Below are 7,762 nucleotides of genomic sequence, written 5' to 3'. Positions count from 1 at the left end.
TATATATATATATACATAGGTATCTATATATTTATATCTCTCTATATATATCTGTATGTGTGTGTGTGTGTATATATATATATATATATATATATATATATATATATATATATACACAGGGCTTATTCCATTCAATCAGGGTTTGTTTTAGTCTCTTGAGTTTCTGCTCACTTTCTCAGTCCTTCACATTCCTGAAAAGTGACATGCTCAGAAGCCATTCATTCTGGTACCTTCTCTTGTACCCTTAGTATGCAGCACTGTCCAGGCTCAAAGTTTTTACCCCACTTTTTCCACGACAGTGTACTTATAACTCACACATCTCCATCCCAATCCACTTTGAGATGGGAAGGCATGGGTAACAATTCTTAAGATTAATTCCATTCACCTGCTTATCTCAGTGCTGTTTGTCTGCAGGAGGTCCTGACCAGGCAGACCTGACCAAGAAAGAGTTTTTTGTTTCTTTCCTTAATAGCTACATTCTTCCCCGTATCCAGTTCATTTATTTTTCTCTTGTTTACTTGATGTTGCTATGTATACATATAATAAATTTTTATTTCAATATGTTTTGTTTGTTTTATTGTGTATAGGGAAAAGAGAGCATCTATAATTCTGTTCTATTCTGTCTCACTCACTCCAGGTTCAGCTTTTAATACCATATTATGTTTGCATGCATGCATGCGTGTACCTGTGCATGCACATACACACACACACACACACACACACACCACTAGAAGGTGTATGTAGGTTAGAGGTATGAAGCACACTGGTTTCTAAATCCTATTTCAGGCATTCACTAGGTTAAAATTTCATTTTGCTCAAAAGGAAAAATGCCCAACAAATTATAATTTATGCTTCCTCACCCTTGTATGAACTTGTGTTGTACATCATTTCAGCCAGGTGTTGGCAAGTTAATCATAATCTGAGCATGCTTCACTAACTTTAACATTATTTCTGAAGTATTGTGAATTCTTCCCTAATCCAGATCCTCTATCCCAGCTCCGAGAATAACATATAGCAAACCTTGGAGCATTCATTAACTAAACGTTATTCAATGTTATTTTTAAGCCCACGGTTTTCTTATTATGAATAATTGCTGGATCCACTAAGTAAGCAGAGAACAATAAAAGTCTATAAAACATAATATTAAAATTAAATTAAAATCCCATAATGAGTGACAGCTGAAGGATAATAGTGGATTACATTACACTAAGGCTGGCAGCAGTCTAGAAAATCATTTTTCAGTTTTAATATTCAAATGACATGGCAAGAGCTGCACGTGCCTTATAACTATTTTACGTTGACATCATTCATCCACATCAAACATTTTGGTATTATAGATCCAAGGCTGGCATCCCACTGACATTCACTCTGGGGAACTTCGGAATGGCACAGGGTGTCCCCAAGGGGAAAGGAGAGTTTGGGTGTCCCGAGCCCTATTTCCGGGACGGATGATAGGGCTGAGGCACCAGGGAGGGGGGCGGAGCACGCCAGTGAGTAGTGTGAGAGCGACTGCTAGGGTCTCTGCGCGGCTGAGCAGGTGATTATGAGTGTGGCGCACGTGGCTTGTCCTGCGTTCCCGAAGCTGCATTTGCGGGGGTGAGGGTGTGCATGGGAGCGGGCTTGCACGTGTGTTACTAACTTTGTGCCCCTCTGCCCGCGCCCTGGGTTCCTTTTCTCTGCTGCGAGTGGGAGCGTGGAGTCTCCGCGTGCGCGTGATGGGCTCGTGTTGTGGGAGTGTGCGCTCAACTTTAACTCACGTTTTGGCGTTTTGGATGGTTGGGGAGAATCTCGGAGGGTCTGCGCCGGGATTCCGGGGTGCTCAGTCTATGGCCTCTGCGGGCGGCCGGCCCGAGCTCCCAGGGGGCGCGCACCTGTGGACCCTCCCCCCACCGCCGCAGGTCAGTCTCCGCAGCTTCTCCGGAACCCGCCCTGGAAATCCTCCCCTCGCTGGGTGAGGTCCACAGGCGCGCTCCCCTCTCCAGGCCTCAGTTTCCCAACTCCTCCAAAGAGAACTGCTCAGGGACTCGGTGGAAAGCACCTCGGCCGTTGGGGGAGGGGGCGGCTGGCTCAATGGGCCCAGGAAGAAAGTGCGGCCCACTCACTGCTCTTGCACGGAGGAGGGGATTTTAGCCGGATCCGAAGGCTGTGTCAGGTTAGGGGCAGCTTGGGTGGCACTAATCCGTTTTAGAGAGAAGGCACAAATCTAGCGGCGGTAACGTGCCCATACTTCTGCCCAGGACGAGGTGGGGATATCACTCCCCTCATTCTAACATGCCTTTGCTTTCTCCCATCCGCAGGAGTTCCCTACTATGCACTGCAAGATGGCCCAGGCTCTTCCAGCCAAGGTGTGGAAATAGGCCCTGCCCTCTTCCGCTCTGCTGACGTGCTGGCCTGGACAGGCACATGGGTTTCAGGGCCACCCTGACTGGAGGAGGCTGTGGGGATGGAGGCTGCTTGGCCTGCTGTGGAGGCTGCGGGGATGGGGTGGCCCTATCCCACTGCCTGGTGTCTACAACTTCTTCAAGTCCTGGAGCCCTGAAGACCACTGTCCATCCAAGGCTCCCACCACTCCAGGAGGGGTAAGTCTGGCCCTGCCAATGTGGGTGCTGTGGGTGTGGACAGATTCAGGCTGCCTGTTGTCAACACCACACACGTTTGTAGGAATACTGGAAAGCTCTTGCGGGAACTTCCTCCAGAGTTCACTTGTTCCGGACTGGCTTGTCATTCTTAAATGATGCTGATTTAGGAAGCACCTAATTTAAATTCGCTAGGCCTATGTGGAACACATGTGTACCTAGCAGTTCAGATTACATAATTTTGCTTTTATGTTTCTGATAAAACTTGTCCAAAACATATTTTGGCCTATAAACCTCTGTATTATGTAAAGTGTTACTGGGGCTTGATTGAGTTTTTGTTGTTGTTGTTTACTTATTTTGACTGGGAGAGAGACAGCGTGAGCAGGGGAGGGACAGAGAGAGAGGGTGGGAGAGGGAATCCCAAACAGGCTCCACACTGTCAGCTCAGAACCCAGTGTGGGGCTGGAACTCATGAACCTTGAGATCATGATCTGAGCTGAAAGCAAGAGCTAAACACTTCACTGACTGAGCCACCCAGGTGCCCCTGAACTGATTTTTAGTTTTTCCTTCTTCTCCTTCATCTTTTTTCCCCCTAAAATATAGTGGTCAAATACTCGTCTTTCTAGAGACTGTAATGTATCTGATGCTGTGTACCCTACACTTTTTAACATCAAAATACTAGAGCCCTTCTAATGTTAAGCACGTAAAACATTAATACATGTCTACCACTAGTTAAATAGGCTGCAGAAACACTGCCTGCTGAAATCCATACTTGAATATTTGCAGCCTAATTAACATATTAAAAAGTCAGAGTAGGTCTGCATTAAAACAAAAAAAGTTTAACTTTGTTAAACCTGATTGTTATCAATTTTTTTAGACTAGCTGATTTAGCTCATCCCCAGGGATGTTTACTTTGTTGTTTTAGAGAACTGGTCATGGAGGGATTCTCTGAGGATAAGTAAGGTGCTGGTGAAGGGTAAAGAAGCATTAGCTAAGCAAATGCAGGCTGAGATAAGAATTGTATTGGCAGTCAAAATGTTTAACCAGCTGTCTACCCAACCACACTGGCACCGACCAGTCAGAGGATAATCATGTGGTAAGACTAGGCCTGTGTCCTAGAATGGATCTTAGAAGTCCCTTTGGCCTGGCATTAACCCTTTCCTTCCTTGATCATGGGGTATTTTGGAGTCCCAGGGAAGGTATCAAGGCCGCCGAAGCACTGGGGAGTGAGAAGGTCAGGATCTCACAAGATGGATGCTTGGCAATCAACAAAGAAGTATCTGAATATTTTAACAGATGTGCCAGTGTGTATCTGAATGTCAGCCCTGCATAAGAATGACCTGGCTTAAAGAATAAATCTGGGGAAAGGAACAGAAATCAGGGCAAATGTAGTGTCTTTTTTATTACATTAAACCAAGTGAGCTTTTCTTGTCTTGTAAAAGTTTACTAAGAAATTCCCGTATGGAGGCAGACGTAGAGGACACGGGCGGTCACTGCATTTGTTTGTTTGTTTTCTTAATTTTTTTTTTTAACATTTATTTTATTTTTGAGAGACAGAGAGAAACAGAGCATGAGCGGGGCAGGGGCAGAGAGAGAGTGAGACACAGAATCCGAAGCAGGTTCCAGGGTCCGTGCTGACAGCTCGGAATCCCAACATGGGGCTCAAACTTACAATCAGGAGATCATGACCTGAGCTGAAGGCGGACACTTAACCTACTGAGCCACCCAGGTGCCCCTTATTTGGATTATGGTGTAACAAAATCTTTTCTGCTTCTGTCCAGGTGTCACTCCCTGAGATTCTTTCTTCTCAAAATTGCTAACTGAAGATCAAGCAAATCACATTTATCTGGGATACAAAGTTAGAATTCTTAAGTTGGGCTCCTCCAGAAGCTAATGCTGACACAGATTTCAGCCCTAGTAGTTTTGGGGGGTAGGTATAGGGAATCCTGCAGGAGAGTCAGGAAGTGATGCAAGGAAGAGAAGGTAGTTTATGTGTGTGGAATGAAGTCAGTTACCACAATAAGAAACTTCATTTTAATTCAGTTTAAGTCCTGACTCAGAATCATCTCTCTCAAGGGTGGGGAGAACTCTGTGCTATTTATTTATAGACTAGTTTCTGGGAGGTAATTGATTGAGGGCTGCCTCAGGGGGACAAGAGTGGTTTTGATTCACTGGCACTTACCTGTCTCTTGTGAGTACAAGCAAATCCCTCTTCCAGTGTTGGGGGCAGGGGGAGGGGAGGGAAGTGCTCAGGTCCAGAAATACAGAAACTGGCACCTGCAAAAGTCAGAGGCATATGGGTGGCTGCAGCCAGTTTCTGTTTCTTTGGAGCTTCTGCTTGAGCTGACCTGTGATGGCCTCAACTATATCTTGGTGGAAAGAATAAACCATTCAGCTTCTTTAGTCAAATTACCTATACAAAATATGGGTTATCCTAGCATTGTGTAGTGACCTAGGTTCAAAACAAGAAACTCAAGATCATGGTGGAGAAATGTTTTAGTGTAGCTTATAAGTAATTTGCAAAGTTCTTCCAAACCTCTTCTCCTAACCCAAGCTTTGTGCTCTGGACAATATGCCTGAGTATGTGAATAGAAAGGGAAGTCCTTGGCGATCTGTGTATGGAGTTGGAACAGTGAGGAATCACTGTAGAGTGGACATGATTATTTGTGTGAATGAAGAATGCTAGCTTTCAGTGGTAACAATATATATCAGTAGTGGATTGATGAGCTATGGAGGATGTTTTCTCCACTTGAGTATGACGTTTGAATGAATATCTTGCACCGTGGTCTTGGAATGTTTAATAATTCTGGGTGAGACACCCAAATGGGTTAATGGATTTCCCATTTATCTGGAATGTGTTTACTTGAACTAAAGTTATTTTGAATGGAAAAATAAAGCAAAAGATTCATAATCAAGAATCTTGAAGTAACACTTAAAAGCCAATGATAAAAAGACAGCCACTATAAAAATAGATGAGACTTGTAGCTATTCTTTTTAAAGGAGGTAGCTCAATGATAAAAAAAAAATATTAGCATTAATATCCTGGCATTAGCATGAAGGATAATGTGAACTAAAGTCACAATGACATACCAGTATTGCATCAACTTAAAGGGTTAGCATTAAAATTAACTACAATATTAGGTCTTGCTGAAGATGTACAGAAATAGAAATTTTCATGGATTGGGTGAGAAAAACATCTTGGTTTGCCTAACTAAATCCTTAATTGTCCCAGCATACTTTTTAAAGGGCTACTTTTTCATTTTTAAAAGTATATTAGTTTGAACAATAAATTATATAGCTAAATTATCTGAACTCTAGGTTGGAGTGGAAATTGGTACAACCACTTTAAAAAGTTTTGCGTTTTTTCTCTTGTATTGGAAATTATGCATAGCTTACTTTTTTCTTCCTTTCCTGTCTCTTCTTGAAATTTTCTGTCCAAAAGCCATTAAATGAATGCATGGAAGGTAGCTTGCTGCAAGTGGTCGTATTAAAGAGGTTTAATTATTAAAAAATTGTATTATTATGATTCCTGTAGCACAAATGGAAGAAAGAACTCTCAGAAAGGTGAAGTTCTTTGTTTATGATTTTTCAGTTAAAAGGTGAGTAGAACTGGATATAAAATTTAGTTGTTATTTATAAAATATCTAGGTTCAGAGGTACCTGGGTGGCTTAAGCGTCCAGCTTTGGTTCAGGTCATGATCTTGCGGTTCACAAGTTGGAGCCCCGCATCCCTCTTTGTGCTGACAGCTCAGAGCCTGGAGCCTGCTTGGGATTCTGTGCCTCCCGCTTTCTCTGCCCCTCCCCCACTCGTGCACATGCATGCACGCTCGCTTACACACGCTCGCTTGCGCTCACGCCCGTGCGCTCTCTCTCTCTCTCTCTATCTCTCTATCTCTCTATCTCTATCTCTCTGTCTCTTAAATTTAAAAAGACATCAAAAATTATTTAAAAAAAGATAGAGGTTCAATACTTTCTTTACTATAATAAGATCTTTGGTGCAGTACTTGACATATACCGAGCATTCAATAAGAGTGATTAAGTGAAAACTTAAGATACTGATGGAGCTTCTTCTGTGCTCCAGCAGCACTGTTATTCCTCTATTTCTGTAACTATAGCGTTCTGTTATAAATGACTATCTATGTCTCCCTTTCCTATTGTGCAGAGTTGCTTGAGGGTGAGGAAAACATCTTATGCATCTTTGCATTATTGTTGCCTAACATGATGTCATAAAATGAGTGTGGATTGATCGTAGCTCAATTAAAAAATAACCCACTTGGAAAACCAACGCTGATGTGCATGGAGACAAATCAAGAGGAAATAACTGTTTAGCTTCATGGTGCTTACTATCTGTATATGGGTACTCTACAAAGTATTTTATTCTCCTTAGAAGCACTCTCAATTAATTCCCTGCTTAAGGCTTGTTATAGAGATTTGAGATTTAAACTTTATAAAGAAGGTGATGCTGTGCTAGCTATATGCCAATAAATCTCTTTGTAGCAATTGAAAGCCTACGATTGTTTCCTAAATTTTATAATTAAAAATTCAACTTATTTCCATTTGGAAAAAGGAGAAAAAGTGAATGTGGAATTATATTTTAAAATAAATATTTTTTTTTCTTTTTGCAAATGTGCTCAGATTGCTAGTTCAGCTTTAAGATCAAACAATGGTATACAAATGCCCAGTGGTATTAGAATAAACTTAACAACTTACCTTTGGTATCATGTTTACCAAATGACTGTTTTAATTTTCCTAGACTAATTTCCTTTTCTGTTGTTCTTCAACTTTATATAGACTCTACCTGAAATGAATATTGAGGTGGGGGGTGTTGAAATCAAAGCAAAGAAATACACTCTACAAAATTTAGGTCAATATTGTTTAATAGCAAAAGACCCCGATTGTACCCAAACAGTAAGAGACATTATAATTGATTTAAATTTTCCCTCAGGCCTTCACAGAATCAATAAGAATATATAAAAACATAATTATATGTGTATGGAGACCAGTGACAGTGTTGATCAATATGACATTTATATTGCATTGCCTATTAGCACAAAATTACTGCAAGTTAAAATCACAAGGATATCTCTAGTAACAAAATGCACTTAAGTTAGAGAGAAAGCTTGAAAGTTTCTTAAAATTGTTCATATGGCACCAAATTAACAACTTATAAAGGTTTAATTTATATA

Source organism: Panthera pardus, unplaced genomic scaffold (genome assembly GCF_024362965.1).
Source record: "Panthera pardus isolate Hobbes unplaced genomic scaffold, ASM2436296v1 HiC_scaffold_13, whole genome shotgun sequence".
Classification (NCBI taxonomy): Eukaryota; Metazoa; Chordata; class Mammalia; order Carnivora; family Felidae; genus Panthera; species Panthera pardus.
This window is presented reverse-complemented; position numbering follows the sequence as displayed.